This window comes from Cetorhinus maximus, chromosome 35, assembly GCF_964194155.1.
Source record: "Cetorhinus maximus chromosome 35, sCetMax3.hap1.1, whole genome shotgun sequence".
NCBI classification, from domain to species: domain Eukaryota; kingdom Metazoa; phylum Chordata; class Chondrichthyes; order Lamniformes; family Cetorhinidae; genus Cetorhinus; species Cetorhinus maximus.
The window spans coordinates 8,884,639-8,911,223 of record NC_135913.1 but is presented as its reverse complement, the minus strand read 5'-3'; the positions used below and the strand labels follow the sequence as shown (position 1 = coordinate 8,911,223).

Genomic DNA, 26,585 nt, shown 5'->3' with positions numbered 1-26,585 from the left:
GGAGGAGGCGAAGGGTTGACACTGGGTGAATTTCTGCTTCTGAAAGCCAGCACAGACAGGATGGGCCAAATGGCCTTCTCCTGTGCTGTGCTCATTCTATGATTATGTTGTATCTGTCAGTATGTAGGTGATGAGGTTGAGGTCACTATGGGATTCTTTCAACTGAGAATGGGACATGACCCCAGGTTGCCGTGACGTTTTGAATACATCGACAGCTTTTACTATTATTCGTTCTTGGATGAGAGAATCGCTGGTAAGGCCATTATTTATTTGTGAAGCTTTCTTCTCTAGTTCGTTGTTTAATTCCCCACCACCATTCACTACTACATGTGGAAGCTCTGCATAGTTTAAATCTGATATTTTGATTGTGGGATCATATCGAAAGCGATTGTCTGCGAGGACAGGAGACAATAGTTTTCACGGCACAAAAATCACATGTTGTAATGGGAATGAGATAAACAGGATTTGAAGAAGGCACTCGTTGAGCCTCAGTAGGTACATCCCGTCTGGCTCTTATGAACGATGTGATGATGTGAAGCATATTGGAAAGAGGGCAGAAGAGATTCACAACAACAGCCCTGGAATGAGGAACTTCAGTTTTGATGGTAGTTTGGAGACGTTAGGACTGTTTTCCTGGGGGAAAAGAAGGCTGAGAGGAGATTTGATAGAAGGATTGAAAATCACGAGGGGTCTGGTCAGAGTAGACAGGGAGAAAGTGTTCCCGTTCGTGAAAGGATCAAGATTGGGAGGGTAGAGATTTAAAGTGGTTCGTTAAAAAAAAACAAAGGTGACACGAGAAAAAAACTTTACTTTTGTTGCAAGAAGTGGTTTAGGCTTGGAATGCACTGCCTGAGAGTGTGCTGGAGGCAGGTTCAAAGGAAGCATTAAAAAGGGGATTAGACTGCTATTTGGCTTTAATTCCTTGTCTGTGGCCCTGGTTCATAGGTTCCAAGTCAGCGGAAATAGTTTTATGCAGATCTTTCCTGTTCAACGTTACAAAAAAAAGTATCAAATTCCTCCTGCAATCATGAGTAAGGGCTTCGGCAAAGCGACAATCAGTGGGTAAAATTAGGGACTGTGCTGTGGTTTAGTGCCTGGAATTGAAGAGAGTTAGGAAGGAGTTCAAGAAGCAAACAGAGTTCCAGAGGGGGAAAAAAAACTGTAAGATTGGTGAGGAGGAAGAGGGCGGAATATGAATGGCGTCCACTATCTTTCAAATTTCACTCAATGAAGGGCCCAAAGGGAAAATCATCCCTGTGCCAAGGAGCTGCTGATTAGTGCAGTGACCAGAAAATAGCACTGAAATTAGCAGAATTCTGGTGTTTACTGAGGGAGTGGAAACGGGGTAAGCAAGGAAACAAAAGATGGTGGATTCTGAATAGCTGCCGTCAAAACCAAAGAAAATGAAGGAAAAAAGTAAATTTTAAAAATGAACAAAATGGTGGCAGGGATTACAGTGTAAATTACTCTGTCATGTTACGGCCACTGTTTCAAAGGTGCACGTTTATTGTCAGTTTATTAATATATTCTGCCTGGACACTCATTAACAAATCGTGCATAGCCGGTTTTAAAGTATCTTGTTTCAGCAAACTGTCCTGGATTCAATCTACCAAACCACTAATTTCACAGAAATTCCGATTCAGCCCAGTTGAGGTGAAAGAGCCAGTTTCTGTGTTAACGCGCACACGGAAATGTCGCCTGGCTGTGTGGGTGAAGGGTCCTTTCGAGGGTCTCTCACACCCCGGGCTCTCTAAAAAGAACCGTTAACTCTGCTCTCTGACTTTCGATGACACACAATCTTTATCTGCATATGTCCCCTACTTTTCAACCAGTTATCAAATTTTAATGTCTGATTCCAATTTCGTCTGCTTTTTTTTGTATAAATACTAGAGTTTTCTCCCCGTCGGGGAATTGAACCCCGATCTACAGGCGGGAATACTAACCACTAAACTAACGAGGAACTCAGGAACTGATCCACAGAGTGTCTTACAGGCTCAGATCTTCCATGCCTTTGACATGCACACTCAAACTCCTTTACAGCGCAGCACAAGCAATGCTTATTGCGCTGTTGCAGAGGAGATGCTATCTGACTGACCTAAAAGAGAATAATTTTCGTCCTGTGTAAAACAATCCATTGGCTATAAAGCCACACAATGCAATTGTGAACATATGTATGTGAGAGATGCAGAGATAATGATAGAGAGGTGGAGAGAGAGAGAAAGAGAAAGATCCAGTGGTGCCAGAGGACTGGAGGATTGAGAATGTTAGATCCATGTTCAAGAAAGTGGCGGTTGGAAATCTTCTTATTTGAATTTCTCCCGCTTGTGTTTTCGGAACAAAATCTCACAGAAACGGATTAAATTAATTGCCGAGCTTGGAGTTCCTTATTTGAGAGGTTTAAAATTAACAAAAATAAAAACAGAAAATGCTGGAAAAGCTCAGCAGGTCTGGCAGCGTCTGTGGAGAGAGTGACCAAGTTAACGTTTCGAGTCGGCATGACTTCCTCAAACTGCGATTGGTCGGAATGGAACACGAATCAGCTGCGCGGAAGACAGATTATATTCCCCACTGCACCACTAACGCTGATTACAGGCCCTTCAATGGCGGGAAAAATGCCAAGACACTTACCAAGAGCGTTATCATTAAAAATAAAACGACCGATTGCTGTGCAGCCATTCACAATCTCATCTGAGCACATCTTTTGATTTTTTTACTAGAACCATTACAATTCTGTTCAGCTTTTGTCCCATGAAACCTTTTCTCTCCTCCACCCCAACAACCCACCGCCCCACCAAAAACCCTCACACGCCTCGTGTTAATCCTGCGCCCTCCCGCTCTCCACTGCTTTAAACCTGTTATCTTTCTACCTTTATTTTGTTCTGATGAAAAGCCATCGATATGAACAGTTCACTCTGTTGTCTATACTGATGCTCTATGCTCTTTGACCTGCTGAGTATTTTCGGATATTTTCTTTTGGTTTTTTTTCCCACTTTTCCACTATTTACACTATTTTCCTTTTCCATTTGAAAGGTTTGCGAAAAAGTTGCGAACAATATTTATATTCCTCGCTCTTGCTCCTTGCTAATCTTCCAGTTTTCTTCCTCCAAAGCTCTGTTTGCCTCCTGATCTCCCTCCTAACGCTCCTCAATTCCGGACACTGAACCACAGATCAGTCCCTATGCTGAAGCCACTGACTGCCCTTGTAATGAAGTCCCCCTTCCTGATTTCTGCAGTGATTTGACACAAGCTTTCCAGATGCTAAGGGAAATAGATCAGTCAGTCGAAGAGCCTATTCCTATTGGCTGGGAATCTCGGAGTCAAAGCATTAAAACCGGAGATTCCAGCATGGATATTAGGAAGCAATTCTACACACAAAGTGTGCGAGAAATTCAGGGTTACATTCTGTAAACAGAGTCTAATGCTTGATCGATTGTTGCACTTTCAATCTAAGATTCATCGAGTTATGCTGAAGGAGGGTATTAAGGAATCTGAGGCAAAGGCGAGCAGATGGAGCTAGTCACCAAATAGACACAACTTCATTGAACATATTCTAGGGACCAAATAGCCTCAGCAACAGCAAACTTCGAGGGAAACAACTCATCTTCCAATTGCAGGCTCTACAGCCTTCTGGACTCAACATTCAGTTCAACAAATTTAGATCACAACATCTGCCGCCATGTTGGTTCTTGCGCCTATTTTATATTCCTGGTTTGGTTTGTCACGGCTCTTTCTTTATCCTTCATGTTACAATTAGACGGTTGCTAAGCTGCCATTCACAACAACACCTGGACACATTTTTTATTCTTTACTATACGCACAGAAATACAGAAATGTTAGAGAGCAGCAGAATGCCATTCGGCCCATTCTGTCTGCACCAACCCTCCGAATGAGTCATTCCTTGCCTTCTCCCCCTAGCTCCGCACATTCTCCCTTTGGAGATAACAGGTTAATTCACGTTTTAATGTTTCAATTGAACCTGACTCACCCAATCTCAAGCAGTGCATCCCACACCGGAACCACATTCAGCGAAAAAAAATGTTTTCCCTCATGTCATTTTGGCTTATTTTATCAACTAGTTTCAACCCGTGCTCTCTCGATCTCGATCCTTTCACGGGTGGGAACACGTTCTCCCTATGTACGCTGCCCAAACATGATTTTCAATACCCCTATCAAATCAGCTCCCAACCTTCTCTTCTCCAAGGAAAACAGTGCTAACTTCTCCAATCTATCTGCATAACTGAAGTTCCCCTTCCCAGAAACCATTCTTGTGAACCTTCTCCGCCCTATTTCCAACATCCTTCACATCTTCATTTTCTTCCTCAAGTGCAGCGCCCAGAACCAGACGGAATACACCAGCTGGTGCTGAAATTGTGCCTCAAACAAAGCTCATTTGCCTTATACCCATTACAACAATTTTTGTGCCATGAAAAATGTTGTCTCCTGCCTCACAGGCAATCACTTTCGAAACGACCCCACAACCAATGGATCAGTTCTAAGCTCTGCAGTCCTGCCACATCGAGTGCGGTGGTGGGCAATTAAACAGCTAACTGGAAGGGGAAGCGGCGCAAATAAATGAAGGCCTGTTCACACATCATTCTGTCTGCGTCCTCCTGACTTGCACATGCCTTGCTTGGTTTGAGTGCATCAACAGTCGGTGTTGCACTTGGAACCTTTAAGCTTCGTTGACCAGCGAAGCTCATTTCACACTTATGTCCATCCTTGAGTATCTCTTTGATGCTATTTATTTTGGGATTGTCTTGCAGGTCTTGCTGGAATGTGTCTATGCGATTAACAACTGAACAATTCTGCCGACTATTTCTGCGCTTGAAAAATCATAGGATGGACCCCTTTCCCTGCATCTGCTGATGAAGTTGTCCAGGGGTTCGGTCTGTGCTGGAAATGACATGACATGTCGATGATGAATACTGAAGTTGAACGTGATTCTGAACCGGTCTTCCAATATAACCCATATCTTTGCGCATCCTTTAGCTCTTCTGCTGTTAATCCTGACATGTTCAGCCTGCGTAGACCTTCATTCATAAATTTAGGCGATTTTTAATGGCTTGCTTGTCTGGCTCAGGCACACCTGAATCAAGGAACCATAGCTCTGTTTAAACTTTTTGAATTCGGGAGGTAGTTCAGCTGCATCCGAATTCAATCTGGGGAATTTTGTGGACATTTTGACAAAGTCCCTTTGACCTTCCTTCATCTGTAGTACCTGGAATGACTGTCACTGTGGCTGCTTTTGCTGACATTTCCAAGTGCCAATATAATCGCAGCCTTCTCTGGCCTGATGTTTATGCAGTTTTGTTTATTTTTTTTCTTTCTTTGACTTTCCCTCGCTCACTATCAATCCGGTCCACGCTCTGGTCAGTCGCCTAACTTGATTGACATAATGTGGCGCTGGTTCTCTTCACACCCTCTCCCACTCACTGAACCCACAGGCCATGCATTGCAATCTAACCATGAGGGATCCGTCTGCTTCCCTGCGCTTCATTTGAACACTATCCGACTCTGTCTTACAAGCTTTTCTGTACAGTCAGCGCGCTGCCTTCTCAACGCTCTCCGACCTTCGACTCTCTTTAGGTCTGATCAAAACTTCAAGAGTCGCCTCATGCCATGTAGCAGAACCTGACACTGTTCACCAATCGTACCTGTAGTTAATCTTAATGCCAGGCTGTCTGACCACCGCTGAACACCATTTTCTGTTGTTATAATGATGGAGGCGCCAACCACCATTCAAATATAGGGTAAATGCTTTGAGATACTTTGCCCCATTCAGTTACATGTCGTCAACTATAGTGTCCTGGTGGTGAGCATAGCTGCTTTTCAAGCAGTTGATCTGGGTTCTATTCCCAGCAATCGCAGTTTGTTCATTTTAGATTTCTGAGTTCAGGAGATCCAAGCAGGAGTTGATTCTGATGAGATAGCATTTTGTTCCGAAAACACACGCGGCTGTAATTCAAGCTAAGCGATTTCCAAAGGTCCACATACATAAGGGAGGAACGTAGTCATGGAGGGATTTGAAATTGAGGATGAGGATTTTATAATTCAGGCATTGGCGGGTCAGGAACTAGTTTGCTGGGTCAGCAAACGCGGGGGTGATTGGTACGGTTTCATATATTTACATTAGGGACACTTAAATATTTGTCCAGAGGTAGAACGCTTGAAGGCATCACAGCTGTGCCTTGTTCTGCTCACAGGCAACAGTGAAACTAAGACTGTATTGCACGGCCCGTTTCCCTTCTACTGAGTCACGCTGCTTTCCCTTAAAGGCAGATTACAAAACCGATGTACATTTTACCCTAGAATAAGCAGGTTTTCAGTTTGATTTCTCAGGATATGACCTACATCACTTCAGATAAAAAATAAATACGCAAGGAACTGAGCACAGCCTTGAAATTTTCACAGGAAACATTGAGTTGGGAAAGAGGTGAAATATTGAAAGAACTCATCTTAAAAGATGGAAAAATGCAGGAAAAATTCAGCTGCTCTGATAGTTTTGGTTAGCGGGTCTATTATTGAAAACTTCGATAGACCTGAAATATTTACTAACCTTCCTCTGTGGGAGCTGATTGCAGCACATTCTGTTATTATTTCACATCCCCAGCGTGAGCAGTCTGTCCCTTTCTGAACAATAAAACAATCTCTGTGCTCGAATCGATATTCAAATAAAGAATTAGGAAGCAGCAGAGGGAAAACGTTCAGATAATTAGTGAATTTTACTGAATCCAAGTAATCCTGTGCCGGCTCCACACCAAAGTTCAGGGAAAACCTCCATTATCAGCAATGAGGAACAATCCTGAGTTATGTTTTAAATGGAAGGTAAGTGGAGGTTGTAAACCTTTTCATTTGAATTACACATGCGCGTGATTTCTGTGCAAGATCTCACCGAAACGGATCAAATACAGATCCGAGTGTGGGGTTTCTGATTTGAGATGTTTAAAAATTCAACAAACTGCGATGCTAGGGAATTGAACCAGAGTCAACTACTTGAAAAGCAAAGCCACTCACCACTATGCGACCATCGATGAACTCGTTACTTTCGCAGCTGCAAAGTCTCCCAAGGCACTTAAGAAGAGCGTTATCGTTAAAAAAATAAGCTGATGCTCAGCCAAGGCAGGAGAAATTAGGTCTGGTGACAAAAGTTTTCTCAGAGAAGTAGACTTTAAGGAGCTTCCTAAAGATGAGAGGGAGCTGGAGAAGTGGAGGGGTTTAGGGAGGGAGTCCAGAATTTTAGACCAGGACAGCTGAATGCCCGGTGGTCAATGCTGTAGGGATTAAAACCCGGAATGTACAAGATGGCAGAAGAGCAGGAATCTGGAAGATTTGTTGGGCTGGAGGAGGTTACGGAGAAATGAAGAGGTGAAGTCAGGGAGAGATTTTAAAGTAAGAGTGAGGGTTTTGAAATTGAGGCATTGCCGGGGAAGGAGCCAGTGTCGGTCAACAAACACGGGGGTGATTGGTGAACTGGACTTGGTTCAGGTGAAGTTCCAGGCAGCAGAATTTTGGATGAGCACAGGTATGTGTGGGGTGGAAGATGGGGGGCCGGCCAGGGGAACACTGGAATATTCAAGCCGAGAGTGAACAAAGGCATGGATGAGGGTTTCAGCAGCAGATGAGCTGAGGCAGGGCCACAGTTGGCCGATGTTCAGGATGTTCAAGTACTGAGTGTTCATCTGATAACAGCCTGCCAGTCTGCCTAATATCATGTAGTTATATCAGAGTCATTAGGGTTAAAATGGATACAGCGTCAGCCATTATTGTTCAATATTAGGATTGTTACTGTGTCTGTATCTCTGGAACATTATGTCACTGCGGGACTTTTCACATTTCACTGCAGTCAGAAGCTGAACAAAATGTCCCAGACTGTGGCCAAGGACTGAGACCCTTTAAAGCTGACATTTGCCCCATTAAGTCGCTCAATTGGGATAATTCCCTGCAGGATATTTGCTGTTCATGAACCATTAATATCAATAATTCCTGGCACTGAGTTCAGTGAGAGGGATGAAGAGTCAGTGAACAGAGCGGAGTGTCACAGCTGTTCTGTTCCTGACTCTCCCCCTCCCGGTCTTTTAGTGAGGATCCGGTCTCCCAGGGAATGTGTTGTCCCCAATTCCGCCCGATTCCCGTCTTTTAACACTGAGAGAGGTGACAGCTGTCAGTAACTCCAGTATAGGGATCCTGATGAGTTCATTGTGGTTCAGTGTTTAGACAACTCAATAAAAAACAAGGTTCACAGAAAATATGATAACTCAGATTCAGGAGGGGATCAGACACGGGGGCAATGGGCGCTCTCTACCTTCAGATTCAGGCTCCTGAACGTTGCGGAAAAAGAAATGATATTTGTTGCATTGTTGATGTTGTGGTCGGAGGGCCTATTAGATGAGGCGTTTTACTTCCCTGTGTCGTGCAAGGTTATCAGAAGATTGTAGGTTGGAGTCCTGCAATTTGTCCTATGATCATTTGACGTAGATAAATTGTCGTGTACAGAAGTTCTCGCACACTTTGTGTGTAGAATTCTTTTTTCTAATTCCCTCGGTAAAAACCCTGGCTTCAACTCTTTGACGGTGGCACTGGGTCCGAGATTCCCAGTCAGCGGGAATAGTTTTGGGCTGATCTTACTTGTTCAAATTTACAAAAAAATGCATCGATTCCCTCCTGCAATCATGAGGAAAGATCTCGGTAAAGGGACAGTCAGTGCGTTAAATTTAGGGACTGAGCTGTGGTTAGGTGCTGGGAATTGAAGAGGGTTAGGAGTGAGTTCAAGAGACAAACAGATTTACAGAGGAAGAAAACTGAAAGATTGGCGACGAGGAAGAGAGAGGAATATGAACGGTCTTCACCATCTTTCAAATTTTATTCAATGAAAGATCAAAAGAGAAAATAATCTCTGTGTCAAGGAGCTGCTGATAGTGCAGTGACCAGAAAATAGTGCTAGAATTAGGAGAATCATCGTCTTCACTGAGGGAGAGGCGATGGGATAAGAAAGGAAATGTTACGAGGGGGCGGGGATGAATGCCAGGATCCTGAATAGCTGCCGTCCAAAAGCAATGGAAATAAAGGGAAAATACGTTTGATAAATTAATAAAATGGTGGCAGATGTTATAATGTAAGTTATTCTGTCATGTTACAGTCACTGTTTACAAGATACTCGTTTACTGTCAGGTTACCAAGATGCGCGTTTACTGTCAGATTATTAGTGAATTCTGCCTCTTTAGTCATTACTAATTACTAAATCGAGTGTGGCCGGTTCCTCTCGGTTTTAAAATTCCTTCTTTTAGCAAGCTGTCCTGGGTTCAAGCTACCAATTCACTGATTTCACTGAAATTCCGATTCAGCCCAGTTTTAGTGAAAGAGCCAGCATCGGGTGTTCGGACACATAGGGAAAGGTCGTTGGTGTGAAGGGCCTTTCCTCTCAAGGAACTTTAATATTCCAGGATCTCTAAAAACTACCGCTGTTCCTGAATCTCTGAGACGAATTCTGCACTCTCTCCTGTATATAAAACAATGCTTAAGACATTTCCAATTTCGTGTGCGTCCTCCTATAAAGGACAACGCCTACTCCCCGTCGGGGAATTGAACCCCGGTCTCCCGCGTGACAGGCGGGGATACTAACCACTATACTAACGAGGAACTGCTGAACTTTGGCACAGAGTAGGGAAACCTGGGGTTAACGTCACTCAGTAACAAATGAAAATGCTGAAGTGGCAAAATGTGGGACTGGAGGGGGCTTCCATCAGTTGTTTCCGAGACTTCTGATTGAAGTCGCTGTTGTTCAATTGCTGTCAGGAACTTATGATGCTTAATAACCCACAAATTGATAGATTTGTAGAATGAAAGAAATTGAATTATCCTCCGATCAGCACGTTCATATCGTGAAGGATTCCTCTTTTGTGTAATGTCTCGGTTTAGCAATGGGAAAATCTGACGGCCAGTGAGATCCGCGGATGTAATACTTACACAAAACTTCCAGGGAAGTTGCCAATATGGGGAATTGTCAGTAAATACACGGCACACGCCTGTGCTCAATAATGCGCACGACTGACAAAAAAATGTAAATCCTGTACCTGCAGTGAAAGTCTAGGAGAGTTCAGAGACAATGAAAATGTCATCAATTCAGGTTATCTGTTTTGTGGCAAATCCTGGCAAAATAACACTCCTTCTGACCCCATTTTGGGATTTATTTTTCCTCTTGATACATTTCCCAACCAGGAACCCAATGAGGGGGAACAAAAACAAATGTTAAAATGAAAGCTGAGTATATTTATGTTCACCCTGCAGTGACGGGGGAAGCCCCCCGCCCCCTCTCATTATTGGGTCCAGCCTCCTGCTGGGCCGCCGTCTTGCATTTGTGCAGCAGCTGTTTATTATTCGGTTCAGCTCTGTCTCTCCCGTCACTGGCTCTCCATCCTGTCGATGGTGCTGTCTCATGAACTCCGAGAAGGTAACGCATTCGCTTATTAAAATCACAAGACAGAGGCTCTTTGAGTGAAACATTTGGACCCAGACCGAGTGTTTAGTTCACCACCCAGCAGCTCCTGGGAATTACATGCAATGCATTCAATTTCTTTATAAATAACTGGTTACTGGTTGATATATGCACTCATCCTTGACTGTCTCAATGACCTTCAAGGGAAAAGGCTTCCTCCCGTCTGCTGTAGAAGCTGCGCCCCTGCAGCTTGAGTTGTGGAGGACATCACTAGTGAAGAGTGCATGTACCAGGCGGCTTATAACCAGGTTTCTCTTTTCTAAATTGTTCAGAGTCTCCAATTGTTCCGGTGCTACAAAACACATTTGACGATGTTGCATTTCCACCTTCTCGTGCCCAGGGTTCTGAAAGTTAGGGAATTAATTTAAGACCCTGATAGTCCGATGGCTGCAAATGTCTGTTGCTGCTAAAACATGATGGGATGTGAAAACTAGACAATGTGATTTCATTTCCTGAGTGAATTGTACTTGCGTCAAATCTCCTTTCCCACTCCCATTCTTCAATCCTGCCTCCAGCAGGTATCCTTTGTGTGAAAATGGATTCTTGAGGGCCCTGCAACTTTGTAATTTGGACATTCATGTGTGGTTGATTGGCAGTTACCCCCTGAGGTCTGCATAATGCTGGGAATAACTGCTGGTCTGTTTGCAAAATATTTTTAAAAATGTTTCAATGATGGACATTGAACCATCATAAAGAGCGAGTCAAAGCCTGATCGCTGCGATTTCTCATTTAAATTCCCAACTCGGAGACAAGAATAACTCAAAGCTTCGAGGCTGAACTAGGCAGGCCACTATATGCCTTACAGAGCGGTAGAGCAAGGACTTTCTTCATTCTCTCAAATGTAACATCCCTGACAAGGCCGGCATCCCCATCCCTTGAGAATGGTTAAGAGACAACCACATTTCTGCAGGCCAGACTGGGTAAGGACAGCAGATTTCCATCCCTAAAGGATGTTTATGAACCTGATGTTTTTTTACAACAAACGATGATAGTCTAATGTGAGTCAGCATTATTTAAATGAGTTTTATATCCCAGAATTTCTCAACTGATTTGAAATTCGATCAGCTGCCGTACTTGGATTTGAACCTGTATCCCTTCAGCATTAGCCTCTCTGGATTACTAATCCAGTGATATGATCAGAGAAAAAGGCCAATTCATTGATGTAGCCCCCATTCTCTCTGATCCATTGCTTGTGAGCATATTCTCGGGAAAGTCGAGTGTGAGAACATGATGTGACCTCTCAGTTTGACCTAAGTTCACATAATGGAGGGAGGGTTCCACAAACACTCACCCACTTTTCATCTTCAGACCTGCTGTCAATTGCCACTGTCCTTCCCCTCCAAGGGACCAAAAATGTCCCGCATGAGCTTTCACAGCTTCAATGGAAAGAGGAAACTCGCAGAATACTTTATCTTGCTCCCCAGACAAATCCAAGGGCTATAAATTCAGAAGCCGTGGAGGGGGCGGAGGGGCGGGGATCGCGTGGGGACGATCCACGTGAATTTCGCTACATTCAATGTCAGAATCTCAATTCACACAAATCTGTTTTCAGGCGCCTCAAACAATTCATCATAATGTGCGGGGACCCGGCAATCACAGACTGTACAGGAAGCTGCTGATTTGTGGGGTGCAGCTTGGGACAGGGAATTCTTACCCAGCTTGTCACATAGAGGACATGCTCGTACCTTGGTCCAGCTGTTCAATTGGGCCCGCGGTCTATCGTTCTCTATACGCCGGATAACATTCTCCTACCTCAGGGCTTCCATTTCAGCCATTCGGACTCGGTAGCTGAACTCTAGTATGTATGGAGGTGGATAAAGTTGTGTTCGAACTGCGATGCTGGACAGTGCATGTGCATTACCCACCCATGTAAGTTCAGCTGTTACCAAGTGAAGTCCAGCAGAATGTGGCTGTGAATGCAGCTGGTATGGGGCTCTGTGTCTCATTGGCCTGATGTGGCTGTTTTCATTCTGACTGGGGGCTAAACGTTGAGTCTCAGCCTCCTGCTGCCTTGCCCCCTTCCCTCTGGCTGCCTCACTCGGCTCCTTTCCGCTGTCACTGTACAGAGTGTCGGTTTTCACCAATGCTGAACACTGCTCGGTGCCGCTGGTGGGGGTTGACACGGTCCTGTTGGTAGGTGGTTCCTCCTCCTCCTCATCCTCCAGCTTGGCCATTATCCCTGCAAACAGCAGTCGACTAGTCTCCAACCCAGGCCCGGGTGAATGACACTGCTTTCCCTTTCCCTGTGGAGGGCCAGCCCCATTGCCATGGAGTCCAGCAGCAGGAGGCTGCACACTGACCTTGGTCTTCACATTCTTAGGGTTTTAGGGTTTAGGGTCGCTGTGTGTTGCTCTCAGTGACCGAGTGTTTCACTTCGATGAAATGAATCGAGGGGTCGCCCTGTCAGATATTAACTATTGCAAGGCCCCAGCAAACTCATTAACACCCTCACTCCTCCCATGTTTATCTAGGTTTGCTTTGTGAAGGTGGGCTCGTGAAAGGCAAATCCCTGCATGGGGCGATCCCAAATTGAGGCTCTTAAAGGTACAAGCCCCCAATTTGCAATGTCCTCTGACCTTTTCCCCATCTCCAGTTCTTTTGTTCAGATACGGATCAAAGTGATTTGCAAAAAATGTTGATTTTAGTTGCTGATTTACTGCAGAAATCCACGCATGAGGTATTTAGTCCCACACCGAATGTTGCTTGTTCGTGAATCAGAGACTGACAGATACAGAATCAATCCCACACTCACAGATAGTACCAGAGGCTGATATTTACAGAAACAATCGCACCCTCACAGGTAGAGTGATACAGGTAGTACAGAGAGTAATATTTACAGAATCAATCCCATACTCACAGATAGTACCAGAGACTGATATTTACCGAATCAATCCCAGACTCACAGATAGTACCAGAGACTGATATTTACAGAATGAATCCCACACTCACAGATAGTACCAGAGACTGATATTTAACGAATCAATCCCACACTCACAGATAGTACCAGAGACTGATATTTACAGAATCAATCCCACACTCACAGATAGTACCAGAGACTAATATTTACAGAATCAATCCCAGACTCACAGATAGTACCAGAGACTGATATTTACAGAAACAATCCCACCCTCACAGGTAATACCAGAGGCTAATATTTACAGAATCAATCCCGGACTCACAGATAGTACCAGAAACTAATATTTACAGAATCAATCCCACAATCACAGATAGTGCCAGGGACTGTTATTTATAGAATCAATCCGCACTCAAATGAATAGTAAAACATTGCAGGGATAAGGTAAGTGGCAATGGGTGAATTGTTCCTTCGGGGGCTAGCACTGATTGGAGAGCCAGAATTCCCTCTTTCTGTGTTGTAACCATTCCACTATTCTAATGGAAAATACTGGAAGAGCTAAGTAGCTCTGGCAGTTTCGAAGTTTCGACAGCGGGTCTATTCGTTAAACCTTCTATCAACCTGAAATGTAAATCCCCACTTCCTGTCTCCACAGATGCTGCCGGACCTGCTGAGTGTTTCCAGCACCTTCTGTTATTATTCCAGATTCCCAGGGTGAGCAGAATCACGTCTTTTGAACAATAAAACACTCCTGTGCAGGAATATATATTTAAATAAAAAATTGGAAGCTGCAGAGGGAAAATATTCAGAAAGTCGGTCAATTTTACTAAATCCGAGTATTTCGATTCTGGCTCCACACTACAGCTCAGGCAAAACCTTCATTATCAACAACAAGGAACGAACCTGAGTTACATGTTAAATGGAAGATAACTGGGGGTTTGAACTCTTTTATTTGAATTAATCGCGCGTGTGATTTCGGAGCGAAATCTCACCGAAACGGATCAAATTCAGCACCGAGCTGGGGTTTCTGATTTGAGAGGTTTAAAAGTTTGCAAACTGCGATAGCCGGGAATCGAACCGGGGGCAACTGATTGGAAGTCAGCTCTGCTCAATGCTATACCACCATCGCTGACTGGGGAAGCTATAATAGGGCAAAAAAGTTCCAAGCCTCTTAACAAGAGCGTTATCCCAACACATAAAGCAAAGTTGATGCTGAGCCACAGGAGGAGATATTAGGTCAGGTGACAAAAGCTTGGTCAAAGAGGGGGATTTTAAGGAACACCTTAAGAAGCAGAGGGAAGTGGAGGTTTAGGGAAGGAGTCTAGGATTTTAGACCAGGTTAGCTGAAAGCAGTTATCAATGCTGCAGAGATTAAAACCGGAATGACCTAGACGGCAGAAGAGCATAAATCTGGATAATTTGTTGGCCTAGAGGAGATTCCAGGGAAAGGGAGGGACGAAGCCATGGAAGGATTTGACAGTAAGGATGAGTATTTTAAAATTGAGGCATTGACGGGCAAGGAGCCAATGTAGGTCAGCAAACACGGGGGGTGGCTGGTGAACTGGACTCGGTTCAGGTGAAGTTCCAGGCAGCAGGATTTTGGATGAGCACAGGTATATGTCGGGTGGGAGATGGGAGGCCGGCCAGGGGAACACTGCAATAGTCAACTCCAGAGTAAACAAAGGCAGCAGATGAGTTGAGGCAGGGCCGAAGTTGGATGATGTTTAGGATGCGGAAGTACAGTGTATTCATCTGATAACATTCTGTCAGTCTGTCTAATGCAGTTTAGTCAGAAATATTGGGGGTGAAATGGATTCAGTGTCAGTCATTATTGTTCAATATTAGGCTTGTAACTGCGTCTGTACCTCTGGAACATTATATCAGTGCGGGGCTTTTCACATTTCACTGTAATCAAAATCTGAACAAAATGTCCCAGACTGGGGCAAAGGACTGAGATTCTTTAAAGCTGAGGTTTGCCCCTTGAAGAAGCTCATTTGGGTCCATTCTCTGCAGGATATTCCCAACATCCCGGATTTATTGAAATCCATTCTGAAATGTATTATTGGATCTGCGTCCACCACTCTTTCAGGCAGTGAATTCCTGATCAAAACAAACCGCTGCATCAAAGACACTCTTCTCATTTCCCCCTCTGATGATTTTGTCCATTTTCTATTCTCTGGTTACCGCCTCTTCTCTCAATGGGAACAGGTTATTGACATTTCCTTCACCAGGCCATCAGCATTTTGAACAGCTCCATTAAACCTGCTCTGAACGCTCTCTGTTGGATGGAGAAGACTCCAGCTTCCGACTCTTGCAGTCCCGCATCTCTGGTACTATTCCAGCAAACCTCCTCTGCATTATCTCCAGCACCTTGTCACCTTTCCTAAAGTGTGGTGCCTGGAACGGATGATAATATTCCAACTGGGCCCTGATCAGTAATTCAGAAAGATCCAGCTTACATTCCCTGCTTTCAGACTGCAGTCCCGTTTCTGGCTTCTAACTCTCCGTGAGCTCTGAGCTTTGAAACCAGCGGACTGAATATTGCTGTCCAACAAAGTGCTCATTGACTGTTCCTGACTCTGCCGGCCACTGATGAACAATCCTTATTGCACTCCCTCCCTCCCTATGCCATCTAATTTTCCCTTCTAATATCTATTTTCAATTTCGTGTGTTCTCCTTTCTTATAATAAACCTTCTCGCCGTCTGGAAATTAAACCCCGGGCCCCCGCATGATAGGCTGGGAAACTAATCACTATACTAACCACTTAAGGGCCTGTCTACGTACTCTTGAAGCATCATTGCATCCTCCTCAAAATTTACATTCCGACCCAGTTTGGTGTCATTTGCAAATTTGGAGATATTACAATTGATCTCCACATCCGAAGCATTTATATAGATTGTGAACATCTCTGGACCTAACTCGTCCAGCAACATAACCCAATACACAATCCGCCCCTGATAGTTGAAATCGACTCCATTAAATGAGCCACTTATCTCATTGCAATTTGTGGGTTATGAGTGTTAATTGGGTGTCAGTGACAACATCACAAGAGCATTTAAAAGCTTTTATAAAAAGTGTGTTTTTTTTGTCCCTGTTACCTGTTCTTTCCACTGTATCAGTATTAATCTCTCATTACTATATGGTGAATATGTTGACATTTCTGAGTTGATTCCTACATTAAACCATAGAGTCTTATCTCTCTGTCCCTTGATCTGTCAATCTGTGGCCCCAGGAGATATCTAATACCAGATCATCTTTCTTGTGTGAGCCTGTTGTTCAAATCTGGTCATTACTGATTACAAATTATTGGTTCCCATTCCTTGATTTTTTGAAACCTGATGAACACAGTAAAACTTCACCATTTATTGTACCAGAGTGAGGGGAGAATAAACAAACTTTATATGATGGGGGATGTAAAATAAATCAGGAAATAATGTCATGTACAACAGGTCCATCAGTAACTGGAAAATAATATCAATCCATCAAAGTTACATCTTAATGAACCTGACCCAGAACATCAAACTATCTTCTCTCTGTTTAAATACTGGTGATCCTGCTCTGTGATTAGACCACAATCCATGCATTCGGCCTGCAGAGGTTCAGGCTGTGGGTCCCTACATGGATCCTGTCCATTTACAGCAGTATAGTTTCCACTGGGTCACTTAACTTCCACAACTTGTTACTCTTTGAGTGGGTGGGTGAATTTACCAGGTCAACTTCTTTATTTCACACACTTCAGTCCTCTTTGTCATGCCAGCTGTTTAGAAACTCACCCTTCAGTGAGTAAATTACAGCAATATCAACAGGGGAGAGTCTAAATTCAACACATTGTTACATCAACTGATGCTTTCTTTCTTAGGGACGACAGAAAAGCATTGATACTTTCAGTCCAATCCCTCGGTTACAGAATCCGCTGGAACCTCCCCAATAGGATACTCTCTCTGGGACACCCCATGCAGTGGGTGTTTGTCTCTATTGGACAGTGGGATCTACCCCAGCTGAACAGACCCTGTGCCCACCCTGAACCCACAGAGGTTCACTTCCCAGCAGGGTCACTGGGCAGTGATACTGAGCGGGAGCCCTAGGGTCTTTACCCCCAATCTCCGACTGCAGCCCAGACTGATCCCCACCCTGGGCCCTCCCTGTCTGTACATTTCCCCAGTGCCCCATTGGGGAACATTCAGCCCCGGATATCCTGCAGAAGCAGCGCCTGTGGGGCCGGGCGGCTGAGTCTCGTGACCCTGTGGCTGGGCCCCTGACGTCACAATGGGAGATGACGCTCACTCAGCTCGAGCTGGAAACTGGGAAACGGCCAATAGGATTTAAACCTGGAGCACGGCCGGTTAAAGGGGAGGGAGAGAAACTCGGTTAAAAATGTTCCTATAATGAGAACAGGAATGTTTATCAATCCCAAGGTTCACATTTTCACTCTCAGTCCAGGTCTGTATCCCCACAGCGACTTCAGCTGATTTTCTCCATTTGGACTGAACCGATTGTCCCGCAGCCTGAAAGAGATTAAAGATTAAACAGGAATAAACAGATTGAACAACAGTGTCAATAACAGGGAGACTGGAGTTAATGGGCCAAATCTCCTGCTCACTGGGTCATCAGAGACCAGACATCTGGTTGAAGATGGGCAGCGGGTCCCTGGGATGTCCTGACCCGCGGGCCTACGTGGGAATTGCCCCAGAGGTTTAAATTTCCACTGGGCAATACCCCTGCTGCCCGGGACCCTGTGTGAATGTCTCTGACTCTGGGTTAGAATCGGAGACTTGGGACAAATCCACAGGACTTACCCGGGTAGTTACCCAGGAAATGTTAGACTGTAGAACCTGGTTTAATACCCGGGTAACTCCACAACCGAGTCCCCCAAACACCCACCCCCACCCCCGACTGACCATCATACTACACCCACACTACCCGATTAACCCCTCCAACCACCCCCACCCCCCACTGACCATCATACTACACCCACACTACCCGATTAACCCCTCCAACCACCCCCACTGACCATCATACTACACCCACACTACCCGATTAACCCCTCCAACCACCCCCACACCCCCCACTGACCATCATACTACACCCACACTACCCGATTAACCCCTCCAACCACCCCCACCCCCCCACTGACCATCGTACTACACCCACACTACCCAATTAATCCCTCCAACCACCCCCACTCCCCTCTGACCATCCTACTACACCCACACTACCCGATTAACCCCTCCAACCACCCCCACCCCCCACTGACCATCATACTACACCCACACTAGCCGATTAACCCCTCCAACCACCCACACCCCCCCACTGACCATCATACTACCCGATTAACCCCTCCAACCACCCCCACCCCCCACTGACCATCATACTACACCCACACTAACCGATTAACCCCTCCAACCACCCCCACCCCCCCACTGACCATCATACTACACCCACACTAGCCGATTAACCCTTCCAACCACCCCCACCCCCCCACTGACCATCATACTACACCCACACTACCCAATTAACCCCTCCAACCACCCCCACCAGCCCGTCTACCTCCTGACCATCCCAACTCTGTCCTTGTCCAAATCTGACTAAACCCCCGGCTTTACAGCCCAACCCAACAACGCCGCTGACCCAGCCCCATTAGCCGTCAACCTGACCACATTAACCCCCCCGAACCCGCCAACCCCACCACTCTCCCCTGACCCGACTAGACTCTGCTCGGATGGAGCTCCCGGGGGAGGGGTCACTGCTGAAGGTCCCGGGAGGAAAATGAAGCAGTTTCAGTTTGGGAGAATCTTGTCGAGCAGCGGCAATCCGCTTTTCATTGCTGCTGTTTGATAGATTCAGGACCATTTATATTTTAAAATCCCATTTATATTTTAATTATTACACTGGAAATTAACACAAACACTCACTCAATCAGACTCAGAGTCCTGCAGGTCAGGATGAGTTGGCGGAGAGCGGGGACAGATTCATCAGTGAAGTGGTTTAATCCCAGGTGCAGATCCGTCAGTGACCGGTTTGTACTGAGAGCGGAGGCGAGATCCTCGGCACAAGAATCAGTGAGAAGGTTACGATATAGACTAAGGAACAGGGGGAGAAAAGTAACAGGAATCAGGATAAATCCACAGTGTTTTAACGAATACTATTAATAATAATATACAGTAAGAGACATTCCAAAAGCACAACATCCATTTATAAAGGAAAAAGAAAACACTATTAATGCTGCAAATTAAATATAAATGTAATAAACTGGAAATACTCAGCAGATCAGGCTACTTGTGGAGAGAAACAGAGTTAAACATAGAAACAGAGGAAATAGGAGCAGGAGTAGGCCATTCAGCCCTTCGAGCCTGCTCCACCATTCATTATGATTATGGCTGATCATCCAACTCAATAGCCCGCTCTCGCTTTCTCCCCATATCCTTTGATCCCTTTTGCCCCAAGGGCTATATCTAACTCCTTCTTCAACACATGCAATGTTTTGGCCTCATCCACTTCCTGAGTTCGTGAATTCCACAGGCACACCACTCTCTGGGTGAAGAAATTTCTCCTCATCTCAGTCCAAAATAGTCTATCCCGTATCCTCAGACTGTGACCCCTGGTTCTGAATCACCCACCATCGGGAACATCCTTCCTGCATCTACCCTGTCTCGTCCTGTTAGAATTTTATAGGTTTCTATGAGATCCCCCCTCATTCTTCTGAACTCCAGTCAATGTAATCCTAACCGACTCAATCTCTCGTTACATGTCAGTCCCGCCATCCCAGGAATCAGTCTGGTAAACCTTCGCTGCACTCCCTCATAGCAAGAACATCCTTCCTCAGATAAGGAGTCCAAAACTGCACACAATATCCCAGGTGTGGCCTCACCAAGGTCCTGTATAATTGCAGCTAGACATCCCTGTTCCTGTACTCGAATCCTCTCGCTATGAAGGACAACATACCTTTTGGCTTATTTGCCGCCTGCTGCACCTGCATGTTTACCTTCAGCGACTGGTGTACGAGGACACCCAGGTCTCATTGCGCATTCCCCCTCTTTCAATTTATAGCCATTCCGATAATAATCTGCCTTCTTGTTTTTGCTGCCAAAGTGGATAACCTCACATTTACCCACATTATCCGCATGTCAGCCTCTCTGTGGAAGGCCGTGGCCAGTGAGAGTTGACTCCTGTGCTGCCCAGACTGAGGATATCTCATACAAATTTATCTGCTTGTAGAAGAGAGCACATGATGTCAGGGAAGGAGCCACTAAGAGTGGTGTCCTGATCTTGCCATCCTTACACCAATGGAAGATGAAGTGCTGCAGCTGGGAGGCCTGAACGCAGGGTGGATGGTTGGTGGAGCTGAGAGATCGAGTGGCCTAATGAACGGGTACAGGAGAGCCTCTGGGGTCCACAAAACATAATGCTTCTCTATCCATCACTGGTCACAGATTGTAGTCTGAAGAACGTGTTGGAATAAGAACAGATTAACTAGGAGCAGGAGTAGGCCATTCAGCCCCGAAGCCTTCTCCGTCATTTGATAAGATGGCTGATCTGATTCTGGCTGATCTAATTCTGGCCTGAACTCCGCTTTCCTGTTGGTCTGCAGTAACCCTCGATTCTCTCGTCAATCAAAAATCTACCTTAACTCAGCCTTGAATATATTCAATGACCCAGCCTCCAATCGCCTCTTGGGAAGAGAATTCCACAGACTAACTAAATTTCTTCTCATCTCAGTCTTAAATGGGAGACCGCTATTTTTTAAAACAGTGTCCCTAAGTTCTCCTTATGTGTGTACAGGAGAGAATGTCTCTCTCAGTGTGTGTGTACAGGATTGAATGTCTCTCTCAGTGTCTGTGTGTACAGGAGTGGATGTCTCTCTCAGTGTGTGTGTGCACAGGACTGAATGTCTCTCTCAGTGTGTGTGTACAGGATTGAATGTCTCTCTCAGTGTGTGTGTGTACAGGATTGAATGTCTCTCTCTCTCTGTGTGTGTGTGTGTACAGGAGTGGATGTCTCTCTCAGTGTGTGTGTGTGTACAGGATTGAATGTCTCTCTCTCAGTGTGTGTGTGTGTGTACAGGAGTGGATGTCTCTCTCAGTGTGTGTGTACAGGAGTGGATGTCTCTCTCAGTGTGTGTGTACAGGAGTGGATGTCTCTCTCAGTGTGTGTGTACAGGAGTGCATGTCTCTCTCAGTTTGTGTGTGTGTACAGGAGTGGATGTCTCTCTCAGTGTGTGTGTGTGTGTACAGGAGTGGATTTCTCTCAGTGTGTGTGTGTGTACAGGAGTGGATGTATATATCCATGAATATTTATCCAAATGAATATATTAATTGCAGTAATTATTTTGATTATTTTGAAATGGCAATCTTATTTCCCAACTCAGATTCATGCCCTGAATTTGTTTTCTTTCTCCCAGCCCCTGAACTCCATCTGACAGTGTCATGTTGACGAGTGGTGATTGAATGTTGTGGAAACCAACAGAAAGGGAACTTGGAGGCTGAAGGATCAAGGGAGCAGCCAGTTCTGTAACAAATCGTGCAGCTGGATGGCTGGATCGTGCGGGGAGTCATTGTGAAACCCTGGTTAACAATTTATCTCTTCAACTTCAACCTGCAGTTTCATTTTCACCCAGAGACAGTAATTATTTTTTACACCCATCATTTTTTTCATCATTGTCTTGGGATTAAAGTGATACAACCCTACCCTCTGCTGGCCGCTCACCGCCACTACAGGCGCTGCTCTTTGCCTGTCTCAAAGAAGTTCAGTTATTGCATGGCTGCATCTGAAAACACTTTGATGTAGTGTGAATATTGAACAATACTGTAAGGGATTGAAGTTCACAGCAGGGTGCACAGTTCGCCCGGGTGGTGTATTCGCTCTTTTACCACCTGGCCCTGTACATTAACTCTCTCCTCATCCCCCATTGGAGTTATTGGCTGGGGATGGTTGTTTGGAGTTATTTCAGACTGCAATGTGCACATTTGGTACGGTAATCAGACTCTAATCTCATTCAGAATGGGAGTAGTTAAATGTTGTTGTACTTGGTAATTCCTCTGCAATACATTGTCACTGTTTAACGCGACACATTGGATCGTGTTAAAGCTTTTTTTTATTACTAATGTCTCCAAGATAATTTTCTCAATTCCTCACATTCTTTGTCAGAGTTGAAAAAATACATAGCAAACAGAAACAATGTACGGGAGAGAATTTATTTTCATATCTTTGCAGCCTTTATTCACATGGTGTCCGTGCTGGCCCAGAAGTGAAGAGCTCTGCAATCTATTCCCATTTTGCAGCACTTGGTCTGCACTCTGCAAGTTACAGCGATACAGAGGGACAGCAGCTCAGCTGGAATCCAAATGCACCACCCCCACTCTTTGCCCCTTCTTTACCCTGCCAGTCACAAACATCAAAACATCTCCAACACAGCTGTCAAGGAAATTGTTCCTTTCATAAATAATTGCTGACTCTGGTGAACTTGGTGACCCTTCCTCAAATCACAATAAAGACAGAGAGGCTCAGTTATTTCTGAAAACTGTTAACATCAACAGGAAACAGGGGTGGCTAAAGTGATTCTGTTCCAAAGGTGAAATGTGTTGATGCTTTATAATATCAATCTCACACTCACTCACACACACACACTCACCCACATTCACAGACAGACACACACTCACTCAGAGACATGGACACACTCACTCAGAGACATGGACACACTCACTCAGAGACATGGACACACACACACTCAGAGACATGGACACGTACACACACACAGACATGGACACACACATACACACACACACACACACACACACACACACACACACAGAGACATGGACACACACACACACATGGACACACACACACACATGGACACACACACTCAGAGACATGGACACACACTCAGAGACATGGACACACACACAGAGACATGGACACACACACCCAGAGACATGGACACACACACTCAGAGACATGGACACACACACACACACACACACAGAGACATGGACACGTACACACACACAGACATGGACACACATACACACACACACACACACACACACACAAACAGACACACACACACACAGACATGGACACACACACAGACACAGACATGGACACACACACACACACACAGACATGGACACACACACACACACACAGACATGGACACACACACACTCAGAGACATGGACACACACACACACTCAGAGCCATGGACACACACACACACTCAGAGACATGGACACACACACACTCAGGGACATGGACACACACACTCAGAGACATGGACACACACACAGAGGCATGGACACACACACTCAGAGACATGGACACACACACTCAGAGACATGGACACACACACACACACACACAGAGACTTGGACACACACACACACAAACACAGAGACATGGACACGTACACACACACAGACATGGACACACACATACACACACACACACAGACATGGACACACACACACACACACACACACACACACACACACAGACATGGACACACACACAGACATGGACACACACACACACACAGACATGGACACACACACTCAGAGACATGGACACACACACACAGAGACATGGACACACACACAGAGACATGGACACACACACACACACACAGACATGGACACACACACACACACACAGAGAAATGAACACACACACACACAGAGACATGGTACACACACACAGAGACATGGACACACACACAGAGACATGGACTCACACAGAGACATGGACTCACACATGGACACACACACACTCAGAGACATGGACACACACACACTCAGAGACATGGACACACACACACACACACACACACACACACACACACACACACACAGACATGGTACACACACACAGAGACATGGACTCACACAGAGACATGGACACACAGAGACATGGACTCACACAGAGACATGGACTCACACACACACACACTCAGACATGGACACACACACACTCAGAGACATGGACACACACACACTCAGAGACATGGACACACACTCAGAGACATGGACACACACACACACTCAGAGACATGGACACACACACACTCATAGACATGGACACACACACACTCAGAGACATGGACACACACACACTCAGAGACATGGACACACACACACTCAGAGACATGGACACACACACACTCAGAGACATGGACACACACACACAGTGACATGGACACACACACACACAGTGACATGGACACACACACACACACAGTGACATGGACACACACACACACACAGTGACATGGACACACACACACACACAGTGACATGGACACACACACACACACACACACACACAGTGACATGGACACACACACACACACAAAGACATGGACATACACACACACACACACACACACACACACACACACACACACACACACACACACAGACATGGACACACACATATCCTTTGATCCCATTCACCCCAAGAGCTATATCTAACTCCCTCTTGAAAACATACAATGTTTTGGTCTCAACTACTTTCTGTGGTACCGAATTCCACAGGTTCACCACTCTCTGGGTGATGAAATTTCTCCTCATCTCAGTCCTAAATTCTACCCCAGATCCTCAGACTGTGACCCCTGGTTCTGGACTCCCCCACCATCGGGAACATCCTTCCTGCATCTACCCCGTCTAATCGTGTTACAATTTTATAGCTTTCTATGTGATCCCCCCTCATTCTTCTGAACTCCAGCGAATATAATCCTAACCGACTCAATCTCTCTTCATATGTCGGTCCCGCCAACCCAGGAATCAGTCTGGTAAACTTTCACTGCACTCCCTCTATAGCAAGAACATCCTTCCTCAGGTAAGGAGAGTCCTGAAGGCAGGGCGGATGGTTGGTGGAGCTGAGAGATCGAGTGGCCTAATGCATGGGCACAGGAGAGCCTCTGCCGTCCACAAAACATAATGCTTCTCTATCCATCACTGGTCACAGATTGTAGTCTGAAGAACGTGTTGGAATAAGAACAGAGTAACTAGGAGCAGGAGTAGGCCATTCAGCCCCGAAGCCTTCTCCATCATTTCATAAGATGATGGCTGATCTAATTCTGGCTGTTCTGATTCTGGCCTGAACTCTGCTTTACTGCTGGTCTGCGTAACCCTCGATTCTCTTGTCAATCAAATATCCACCTTAACTCAGTCTTGAATATATTCAATGGCCCAGCCTCCACTCGCCTCTTGGGCAGAGAATTCCACAGACTAACTAAATTTCTTCTCATCTCAGTCTTAAATGGGAGACCCCTATTTTTTAAGACAGTATCCCTAAGTTCTCGACCCACAAGAGGAAAGATCCTCTCAGCATACACCCTGTCAAGTCCCCTCATGATCCTATGTGTACAGTAAGATTACCTCTCAGCCTCCTGAACACCAACGGGTATAGGCCCAATCTGCTTAACTTTTCCTCATAAAATAAATCCCTTCATCCCAGCAATCAGTCGAGTGAACCTTCTCTGAACTGGTTCTAATGCAATTATACCCTTTCTTAACTAAATACACCAAAACTGTATAGTTTACTCCAGATGCTGTCTGACTAAGGTCCTGTATAGCTGCAGAAAAACTTCCCTACTTTTACAATGCATTCCCCTTGCAATAAAAACATATGAAATAGGAGCAGGAGCCAGCTATTCAGCCCTTCGAGCCCACTCCACCATTCACTGAGATCATGGTTCATCTTCCACTTCAACAACATTTCCTTCTATTAACCCCATGTTCCATGATGCTTTCAATGTGTAGAAATCTATAAATCTTAGTCTTGAACATACTAAATAACTGAGCCTCCTCTGGGGCAGTGAATTCCAAAGATTCACCACCCTCTGAGTGAAGAAATTACTCCATATCTCAGTCCTAAATGGCCTGCCCCTTATTCTGAGACTGTGTCCCCTGGTTCTAGACACCCCCAGCCTGGGGCAACCTCCTACCTGCATCGACACTGTTAATCCCTGTAAGAATTTTGTATGCCTGAATGAGATCACCTCTCATTCTTCTAAACTCCAGAGAACAGAGGCCCAGTCTATTTAATTTTTCCTCAGCACGCATTGCTCCAGGAATTATTTTAGTGGAACCTTCATTGCACTCAGTCTAAGACAAGTATATCTTTCCTTAGTTAAGAAGACAAAAGCTTCTTAGAATGCTACTGTTGCCATCTCACCAAGGCAGTGAGACATCTTTGCTCCTAAACTCAAATCCAATTGTAATAAAAACCAACATACCATT

The 26,585-nt window shown here is 45.2% G+C and overlaps 1 protein-coding gene and 1 non-coding gene across 5 annotated transcripts in view; both read right to left on the bottom strand.

Annotated features, from left to right (window-relative positions):
- Positions 1–26,585, bottom strand: part of LOC144672031 (NACHT, LRR and PYD domains-containing protein 3-like) — a 705,001-nt gene that overhangs the window by 639,936 nt on the left and 38,480 nt on the right. The window lies entirely within an intron of this gene.
- Positions 9,565–9,636, bottom strand: trnad-guc (transfer RNA aspartic acid (anticodon GUC)). The gene has a single exon. It is a non-coding gene; the product is annotated as a tRNA-Asp (tRNA).